The following is an 11,167-nucleotide window of genomic DNA, read 5'->3' on the forward strand; positions in this document are numbered from 1 at the left end:
AAAATCCCCAACTACCCCAAGTGTGCAGAGTCCAGCGCGATTCTAAGGAAGCTGCCGAATGTATCACTTTGTATTTAGTGTCCTTCCTTGATAAATAGTATCTACTTGTATATCGATAAAATAGTATCCAATTATTTTGGTTTCTTCCACAGATCACTGATTACTGGACTCTAAACCCAGGAGTGACGCATCCCATTTGAGGTGGCCCATTGACTGACATGTGTCATTGTACATGGCGACATGCAGACTGCAGCCACCTGTTATGAATCTTGGGAATGAGAGTAGGTGCTGCGATGCGGACTTTGCAAAAGCTAACAGCTATCACGCAGTCACATCCTGTGCTTCCCCAGGGTCTTCCTCAGCCCTTCCTACAAAACCCAAGGGCTTATATGCCATTTGTCCTCAGTGCCCTGTGCAGCAGACACATGTCCCCATTCTGCAGCGGAGGGAACCAGGAAGGTGTCCATGTGTTCTCCAACGCGGAGAGAGAACACAGTGGACAAGTGCCACATCGATGCCAGATCATGTCCCCCCTCGGAAGCCCATCCCATCTCATTCTCATCCCATTTGCAAGCCAAACGCTGGCCTTCGGTCATGCTCACTTTGACCCAAGCACCACACTGTCCTCCGTTCTCATATTTTTATTAGCGTATGTGATTCCTATGAACATAATTCACCTTCTCAACCCAGTTTGAGGGAACTACGTCTTATCGAAATCTCTCCATTGACTGCTTGCTTGCTTCATGCCTTCAAAGTGGTATGAGACACCCCGAACGGGATCCGTACCAGGTTCCAACAGTGGAACGGAGGCCGGATACAAGGGGGTCCTCAGACCTGGTCCCAGCCTTCAAGAGGTCAGAGGTCCTAAGCGATGCTAGATGAGTACACACGTCACCTTACCGCCAAAAGATATCCGTGGTGCCATGAACATACTGAGTAGAAATGCTGCCTCTTAAACATAGAAACAAAATATCTACAGGCTAACCAAATAATATCCACTCTCTGAAAGTCAGCCTAACCGACGAGAAAGGGAGAGCCTGGGTTTGAATTCCCGATCCAACACTCAGCTTGTGTGTGATTCGGAGAAGCTTCTTATCCTTTCTGACTCTGTCTCTGCATCTATGAAATAACGCCAATCATATCAACTGGCATGGATGGTATGAGGCCTAAAGGTTTAGCTTCTAGGAAGCACAATAAGTATTCATAACTGGAGCAACAATTCTCCAAACTCAGCTCCCTCAGAAAGGGGTGTGCTACATGTGTGCGTGTGTGTTTTCTGCGCATTTCCTTCTTCCGCTCACAGCAACCCGTTTTTAATTATCTGGTTCTTGTACTGGTACCCTCTCATAATCGTAATATGAAGGGGAGATCAGAATGGCATACGCCCACCGAAGCTCCCGGAGAGGAAAAATATGCCCCTCAAGAATAGGGGAGAACTCTCGAAAGTACACACGGCCAATCTTCTGAATTCTAAAACATCCTCCCATGATTTCCCACATTTGCCAACTTTTATCAGAACAAAATATAAACAGAAAAAAAAAAAATTATGGCCACTGCAATTGATCTGATGGAGGCATGATCTCTATCGGCTGGCGTCACGTGTACCCCAAACACAGGCACATTTGCTTATCAAGCAGTGTTCCCTCCCATGCACCATTTTCTGAGTTTCACTCATTTATTCAACAAATAGTGACCGAGTGCCTAGTATACATGGGGTCAGTACTGGTCCTTCATCTTCTAGCAGCCTCTTGTACTGGGGCACACAGACAAAACAGCTTTTGGGAACTGTGTACCTGTGTGGGCATAAACATGTATGCCTATTCATGTGTGCTCCTATGTGCCTACAAGCAGGTACACGTGTGTGTCTATATGCATACACGCATATATGTATCTATACGTGTGTGCATGTTTATGTGCACTTTCACATGTGTACGTGTGCATAAGTGTTCTACACATGTTCACACAGATCTGGATGATTAAATACCTAGTGGCCCAGGTGTATATGTGTGTGTGTGTGTGTGTGTGTGTGTGCTGGCCTTTCGTCATCCCTTATAGGTCAATCCTGCTCTTTGAACGAGAGCGGGATTGGTGGTCAGTGTGGAAACCATCTTAGTGGGAAGATGAAGTTACTCCAGGGGATGTCCTGCTGTTTCCTTGGAGGATATGACGTAGCCTTCTCGTTTTCTACCTTTCCACAGAGGAAGTGAAGAAATGAATGGTCACTCCTGTCACTGTCCCAGCAACCCCAGGAATCCCCAGTTCCTCGACCAACAGGAGCCTAGCCCAAGGCTGGGGGCAGGTCAGGCACTCAGCAGATACTTGAGTGGTATTGCATCTCTGTCCATCATGATACCGTGCAGCTGGCCGGGCATGGTGTCAGCAGCCCAGAGGTAACTTTTACCTGTGGCACTTAGTGGCCTGACACGTGGGTCCTAGGCTTGGAGAATTTAAGGCTCATCTAATTCCAACTGATTTGGAATTAGGCCATTGATTTATTCCAGAAATGGTTAGTTTAGCTAAAGTGCACCCCCCGACCTGTCCACAGTGCCTGTGGGCCCTGCTCTGATAAGACAGACTATCACTCTCCGTGGGTGCCCTATGTCCCCCAAAGAGGGGCCCACAGACAGGTGAAAGCGGTTAGAGGAGGCTCCAGAGAGATTGGGGGCAGCGTGGTCTGAAGTGACGTCGATGCAGAGTCAGGGAGAGAGAAGCAAAGTGACACGGATGCCGCCTCTGGTGGCGCCAGCACTGGAGGTGACGAAAGGAAGAACTAAGGAGATGAAGCTGGACACGGAGCCCAAGGAGGCCGCGCGGGAGCTCGGGCGACCGTCCGCGGGAGTTTCGATTCGTGTGGGAGGCAGAGCGCGGGGGGGGGCGTCGGCCTGGACATCTTCGGAGCCGGCTTCGCAGGAAGGTGAGGGATGAGCCCCGGGCGTGGAGTTCCGATCCGGCCGTTCCCGGCAGCCTGGTCCGGGCACGGGGTACAACCTCACCGGCCACTACCATGTCCCTGCATTTCCCTGCCACCGGGACGTCTCGGAGGTGCCCTGATTACCGGTCGTGCTCTGTGACTTAGGAAGACCGTGAGCCACGGTGCCCGTGTCCACACAGGACACGCCACGAGCTGCAGTGACTGGTGACGGGTTTTCGTTTCCTGTCACCATCCTCAAGGAAATGCGAGCCCGTCCGGCCCTGCAAAGGCAATGAGGAGCAGGATGGGGATGGAGACCCGGGGGTGAGGACGGGGCAGACGCCCGCCTTCGCCTTCCCCACCGCCAGCCTCGTCCGCGGAGCACACGGGGCGCCGGGCTCTGAGCCGGGCGCTGCAGGGCGGGCAGAAACCCTTCCAGTGGGCCTCTGCCGTGGCCCGGATGGGAGTGTGCAGGGCGGAGTGGGCAGAGAAGGCGGCACCAGGCGACCCTGTGTGCGCCTCTGTCCGCAGCCAGGCTCTGCGCTCACACGGCAGGCGGCGAGTCAGCCGAGGGGCTGGTCTCCTGGACGGAGAAGCGCTCGGCTCTACGAGGGACGGCCCAGCGAGCGTCCCGAGGATCGGAGTCGAATAATTAGATTTGTTAATTCTTACTAATTCTGAGATAATTTGTTCTTATCGAATCTGACTGTTGTCTTATTACCAGCTCAAATCGGGTCTGCCATGGCTTCCATTCCCCCCCCGCCCCTTCTCACCCATTAATCACCTGGGACTGTCTGGGTTTGATAACAGTAATTGTTTTACTGCTGCTACCAGTGATGGAGTGAGCACTGTCACTGGACCCCAGAGGTACCAGGCTGCCAGGAGCAAGGCTCTGCCGCCATCCGGCCGTCTCTGTCTCACATGGCAGCCACTCTTTGCTCGGGGCACGGCAGCAGGCACAGTACTTCTGGCACCCCATCAAGACCCCCGACGACTAATGACATTTTAGGTTCTGATGTTTTATTCCTAGGTAGTCAAATATTTCGCATCCCTCCTAGTGAGGCAGCTCCTTACCGATGCCCACTGTCAACTGTGACATCACAACCAGGAGCCCCCACCGGCCACATCCCGCCAGCAAAACTGTCATCCAAGCCCCCACATAACACCAATAGTAGAGGGAGGCCCCACCGTCCTCGTGTGGGGAACGGCCGTGCAGGCGGGGGGCGGGGGGGCCACTTTGCCTTTCCAGTTAAATGCAGGTCTGCAGAGCCATGTGACAGGAAAGCAGCAGAGCCACAGCCGGGAGCCGCCTGGGGAGTGTGAGGGCGTCGGGGCCCTCGGTCACCTGCAGGAGGCTGCAAGCCCCACCTGCCTCCGCATGGCGCATCCACTGGGGAGCAAACGAAGCTCGGATCGATCCGGAGTCGAGACTGGAAACGTGCCACACGTGCCTTTCCCAGTTCAGCTAAAGGTGCCTTTGCTTTTATCCACTCAAAACCACTGGCTTGGATCTTCCTGGCCCAGTGCTGTGATCCAGAGAGGAGTCAGGCACGGAGCCGGCCCTTGGCGAGGCTCCGTCCTGTAGGGGGTCAGGGCTGCACCCCCAAGGGAACGAGAACCACAGGCAAATCGGGCTGCTGCTGTGTGCGCACACTGCCAGCCGTAGTTTGAAAAGCTGAGCCATGAGCTCGAGTCACACATCTGCTTGTGAGCCACTGGCAAGGGTACTGGTTCTGGCCCGTATAAAACCCACTGCACAGCCAGCAAGCACAAAGGGGCACAGATGCGCGGAGACCACCAGGGACCACCAGGGACCTCAGTCCACGGCCGTGGCTTCTTGGTCTTCCTCAAAGCCTTTCCTCTACTCCAGACAGGGCTCTGCAGAAGCCCCCTAGCCAACCCACCAATAGGCACACACACACACACACAGCATCCGAGAACAGCCTGTTTCCCACAGTCACGGGACCAGGACACGGGAGGCCTAACAACTGACCCGCTGTGACCGCTGAGGGCCAGTGTAGAGCTGGGCCTCCACCCTCACCGGGCAGTGGGCAACCCTCTGCTTTCCCCAGGGCAGACGTGAGCCCCTGCCCCACGGGCATCGATGAAAGGGACAAGCAGGGCCACTGGGGAGGCGTCTCCCACTGCCCCAACCCCTTGCATGGACACCTGAGCTTCCTCTCCCACCCTGCGAGGCAGTCGGAGGGGCAGTGGCCGAGGGGAAAGCTGTACAGGCAGCCACCTGCCTTATAACTTCACGGGAGAGGTAAACCCTGGCACCTGCTCCTTGGAGGTGCGTGCTGACACTGCCACTCAACGTAGGACCTGACTATGAATGCAGTCTTACCTAAGATCCCCAAGCCGCCGGTGCCGAAAGGACTTCCAGATCGAATATGCATTCAACGCCACTGAGTGGCACACCTGCCAGGTGCCAGGCACGGCTATGCCTGACACCTGGCGAGTGTGCTGCTCGGGGCTTCACGGGCCTCAGAGGTGGAGGGGCAGGTAAACCATAATGGAACACCAGGTGCTGTCACCAGGACACGCACGAAGCCCAGCCAGCATGGCGGAGCAGCCCCCAACCCGCGTCAGGGACTGGAGGAAGGGTTCCCGTAGAAGCTCAGTGCCCGGCTGAACGCCTGGAGTGAGAGACTGTGAGTTAGGAGGTGACACAAACCGAGGCCGAGGAAGGGTGCCGCGGACCCCGAGCAGGAGGTGCTGCTTGCGTATTTTGGGCACAGTGAGAAGATGCTCGCTCCCCTCAGCATGCACGCGCTTATCCCTCTAACCGTGCTGTCCCAAAGCCAAAGCTCCCAGGCTCCCGCCCACCTTGCCTTCAGGAGAACCTGACAAGGTGTTACCAAGTCTCACCAGAACACTGAAAATCTGTCTAGGCCATGTGTACTTTGGGAGGTTGGGAAGATCAGCCCGAACTACAGACCCTAAGCCAACCCTTTCTCGAGGAGAATGGAGAGCCTTGTATTGAAGGCTGGATCCCTGCTTCCACGCGCTGGCACGTGTCCTCGACCCATCCCTTCTGCTCATCCTCCCCGGCTCTTCAGCGCTGAAGCCTCGGGGCCATTTCTGCAGGGCACCGAGGGGAAAGAAGCTAAATACAAAACCTCGATTCTACGAGTCTTCTAATCCGTTTCATTGACCGAGTAACGTCACCTCCTGTCTGAGATCTCTGTTGCTCAAACAAAAAAGCCTGCACGTTTTTCAGAGCGCTCTGTCCCTTTGGGAAACCCTAAGTCCATTACGTCTCGTCACCGAAAGTGGATTCTGACAATGGCCGAAAAACTTCCTGGAGAGATGACAGCGCAAGTGCCTGACTCTTTAAGAGAATCGCGCGTGTGGTCGCACAGGGCTTTGTGGATCGGCAGGCGGGTAGGGGAAGAGGCGCTTGTAGCTCTTGCTCCCTGACCTGCTGCTGTGATCTTTGTGGGAAAAAACGAAATGATGAGCAGACAGCATCAGCCGAGCACGACCAAGAGCCAACACTATTTGCTAGTAGGGGTTCTCTAAGGGTTGAGGGTAAGAAATACGACATTCAGAAAACGTATTTTTGTAGACAAGTTTTATATTCTATGCTATCCAGTCTCTGGATGGTTTTCTCTCATCTCTAAAACTGTAGGAATAATACTATCTTCTCCGTACGGTTCATGTGATAATTAAACGGGACACAAAATGCTAAGGATAAGGGTGGTCCAAACTGTATCTCAAATAAATGCTGTTGTTATTGACACTGATCATTTCATGTGAGGGCGATCCCTTATGTTTTTATGCAGGACTTTCAATGCACTGCAAGTTTTCCGGTTCACTGCTGGTGAGGCGACTATGATTATGTCCATCTATAGAGTGTCAGGAAGTTCACCGACTTCCCCAGGACTCAGGCGAGTCATGACTGAGCTGGAAAGTTATTCGAGCTGACCCCTGAATAACACGGGTTGGAACTGCGTGGGTCTATTCTCATACAGATTTTTTTTTCTCCAGTAAATACATAGAGTACTGTACTGAATTTTTCTTATAATTGTCTTAAATAATGTCTTTCTCTAGCTTACTTTATTGTAAGAATACGGTATACAACACACTTAATGTACAAAACGTGTTCATCCACTTTTTATGTTATCGCTAAGGTTTCTGGTCAACAGTAGGCTTTTAGTAGCCATGTTTTGGGGGAAGTCGAAGATTGCATGCAGATTTTTGACCGTTCAGGGGTCAGGGTCCCTAAGTCCCGCATGGTCCAAGGGTCAAGTGCATGGCACAGACTGGTGCTTAAGAGTTTGGCCAAGAGGCCTGGCAGCTCATCAACCCAGGGGCGTGGGCAGCCAGGGACAGGCTGAGTTGAAGGATCAAGGCTGGGAAGGACCACACATGCTTAGCAAGGCAGTCGGTCAGGCGATATTTTTAAAACGCTTACTGAACAGCTGACGTGTAACCCGTGAAACCTTGTAATGCACGAAAGCTAATCCATAGGGTTGTAACTTCAGAAAGATCTTAAAAGCCTGGAACTCTGGGCCAAAACATGCTGGGAAACTAGGACAAATAAAACTGGGACAAATGTGAAATTCTGCGTGTCGGTTCAAAAAACGCCATCGCTCTCTTAGAAGAAGGACTAGCCTGGACTCAGAAATTTAATAAGGTCAGGAAGTTGAAAAATCCTCTAGTTCAAGTGCCTCACTTGGCAGGGATGGTAGCCCGGAAAAAAGTAGGCGCTCCCCCAAGATTTCACAGCCAGATAGTAGTGGAATCAAAATTAGCACTCAAGTCTCATGACTGACTCTTTTCAAAGACTTAAAAATTGCCCCCGAATGCTTCTACCTTGGCATCCGCTCCTACAAAAACGCTGTCATGCAGCGTAGGTGCCAGGAGCATTATGTAGCTGCTAAAATAAGTAACACAAACTTCGTCTGCATCGACACAGGCACAGGGTCCGGAGCAGGAAGCGCACGGCACAGGAGCCTCTGTCCCCCCCTCCGTCAGTCCCCCTGGGGGACTGTGCTCACTGTGCCCAACGCATGTACGGAGGGCTCTGCCTCACCAGAGGGAGTCCCCATGAGGGCCGGTGAAGGCTTCTGAACAGACCGCAAAACGGGTGATGGACGAGTGGAGGTTCCAATGGGAGCAGACGTAGCCCAGGGAAGGCGTGACAGCTGCCCTCTGATGTATCAGGAGCTCTCTGGGGAAGGTGGAGAGTTTTTCTGAGGATTTTTTTTTTTTTTCCTGTCCTGACGGCAGAAACTGGTCCCTCGAGCAGAAGTAACAAAGACCAGCTACCGCAAGGCAGCGCGAGCCCCGTTTGTGGGGCTGTTGACAGGGCACCCTCGTCTCCCTAACCCACCCGAAGGGCTGAAGCAGAAACACGCGGTCCCCCTCCAACACGAACTTCCTGTGACTCTGTGAGTCTCCTGAGACATATATTAATTTTTTCGATCAGTCTTTGAAATTAAGTTCATTACGATGTTTCGGAGAGGAGCGGCCCTTTCTTACACTCTCTGCGGTCCCCAGAGTGCCCAGAACAACACAGAAAGTGCTCAGTCGATCCCAGCTGGCTGAGAGAGACTTTGGGATTCTGACAGATCCCTCCCCTGCTGGCACAGTCACTGATCCCGACCCACTTAACTGCAGAGCAGCAGAGAAAAACTGTTACACATACATGCACGGGTATCTTAAAAAAAAAAAAAAAGAGTTGGGAAGCAGGTTTTATATTTTACATCCTTGTGCAGAATAAGAGTCCACTATCCACAGTGAAAAAAAATAAAAAAAAGATTTCCTGCTGGATTCGTACCTTTACCCACGGGATCACACACAGCAGATCTCCGCGCCATTCCTGCAGTCACCCCCTTGTCCTCTCTGCCTCTCAGATTGTCTAGAGCTATTCTCTTGCAGTGTTGAGAAACTATCGCAAAAAAAGGTGGAAAGGAATGTGGTGGCAGGGCTGGGAAGAGGGTGGATCGGGGCAGATCGGGGGCGGAGCTTCTGGCTCAGATACCGAGTCCGATCCCGACTGTCTCCCGCACTGACGCGCGTTGGGAAAGGCGACCTGAATGCTGAGACTCGGGTCCCTCGACTGGAAATCAGAAACGACAGGGCCTACACCCCCACGCGGCGTCGCGAGCATTAACACGAAGCCTGGCGAAGGGCAGGCAGGCATCCAAGTCAGAGCCCTTGCCTTTGCTCCGGAAACCGCTCCGGCGAAGAGTCGGTCCACGAAACGCCATGGGCCTTCGCGCGGCACGGGCTGTCTCCTCCGGCATCGCCTGGGAAGTCGCCGCCTTCGCCAAGGATGGGGATGATGTGCTGATCCGCTTGCCAGCACTGTGCCCTGGGCAGTGCCTGCCCACAGCGCTATTCCAGGGGTTCCTGTGCCATTCCAGGGGTTCCTGCGCCATTCCAGGCTCTTCGGGAAGAAAGGGAACGGCGAGACTTACAGGGGGCACCAGAGTGGCAAGTGGCAACGGAACAGCCTGCTTCTGCCATCCCTGCGTTTAGCATTAGCGCCCGAGGTGATAAAATGATGGAAATGTCTGGATCGACAGACTGAATTTACATGACTTAATGAGCGGCCCTCAATAATCGCATCCGTGCAAACCGGAACAAGGAAACGTCGTGTTTGCCTATCGAATTAGAAGAGATTTAAAAACGGTTGTAAAACGCTGTAGCTTTAACAGTAATGAAGGACCCTTTGCGTACACATCGACTACTTCTGAGAACACAGAACTGTCGACACCATCACCCCCGGGAGGTAAGATACACAGGTAATATTCTCCTTATCCTTTGTGCAGTTCGGTATTTTCTAAATGGAGTTCAACGAACAGTTCATGACCGGGAGGCGGGGCAGTGTGCGGGGTGCGGGGTTTGGAGGGGCGGCATCATGCCTGCACCACAGGCCATGGGGAGGTACCAGGGGGCTATTCTGACAGCTCTCTACAGACACTCTCTAGGTCCGCACGTCTAAATGACCTTCCCAGAGTGGGCGTAAACACCGGCGAGTGTGTGTGTGTGTGTGTGTTTCTTCCATTTCTTTTTCTTCTCTAGCAGATATGTGTGAATAGCAGCCCTTTACTGCTTACTGGGTGCTATAAATATTTATAAGCACGCTCCAAGGGAGCTATTGTCTCATCAATCGGCTGCTATTCAGTGGAGGTGAGAGGCAGCTCTGGGGGACGTGGGCCCTGCCCCACAGGAAGCACTGGAGCCCGTGAAGCATGAAGGTCTAGGCAGAGGCTCGCGAAAGACGTCAGGTCATGTGCGACGTCCCTTATGACGCACAAGGGAATCCATCCCACTGAGCTCTGGGAGGAGGAACTGCCATGGAGAGGAGAGAGAGAAGAGAGAAGAGAGAAGGGAAGAGAGTGTGTGTGTGTGTGTGTAAGACTGAGGCCAACTCTAGTGTGACAAGGGACAGCTGAGGCTGCTGACCACTGCGTGTGCGCCAAGCCATGGGGCATCACTTCCTCTCCCGGTGTCGAGAGACGGACGCACATCAGGACGTCACGAATAAGGTCCTCGACACTGGGTCTCGGCACGCCTTCAACCAGGGAGAGGTCGAGCGCATGACATCCAACCAGCGTAAGTGGGCAGGAGATGACAGCGACGCCAACTCCAGCAGCTCCCCCAAACGCTGTTCACCCCGGAAGGGCCTTCGGCAGGTCAGAGATGAGCTTTGTGCTCCCTGAAGGTCCAGCTCTGGGGAGTGGCGAGAACTCTGCATGCAGGCTCCGAGGCGCCCCCGGCCGCGTGCCCTAACGCTCCCACCTCCGGCACTCACCACGTCACCCCAGCACAGGCTCGCCAACCACCTGTGAAACGCACACGCTGCGTTGAATGTGTTAGAACGTGCAACGTGTTTCGAACTGCGTTTGGCACGTGGTGAGTGCTCAATAAATATTGGCTCCTATATTTTTTTTTTCATTCTTATTATTTCTTTACCTGGAGCGAGAATGTCTGATTTGGGCTCCACTTCCTCCCCCGCCCCCAGCCACCTGCACACAGAGCAAAGCTGCGAACAGTCTCGCAGGGGCGCAGGTTTGTTCTGGACGTGACCCCAGGAAGGGGGGGCAGAGGAGAGAGGGGTGGAGGGAGGCAAAGGCCACGCATGGGTGCGTTCTCCCGTTGGCCGTCACCACGGGGCACTGATGCCGAAGCACACGGGCCGCCAAAAGCCTGGATGAACTCCACGTCGGCGCAGTTTGCCTGGGGATGTACAGGGAAGCATTTATCCGCCGGCTCGGGGCAAGGTGCTGTCCCCTTGCA

This window comes from Pteropus medius, unplaced genomic scaffold, assembly GCF_902729225.1.
Source record: "Pteropus medius unplaced genomic scaffold, Ma_sr-lr_union100, whole genome shotgun sequence".
NCBI classification, from domain to species: domain Eukaryota; kingdom Metazoa; phylum Chordata; class Mammalia; order Chiroptera; family Pteropodidae; genus Pteropus; species Pteropus medius.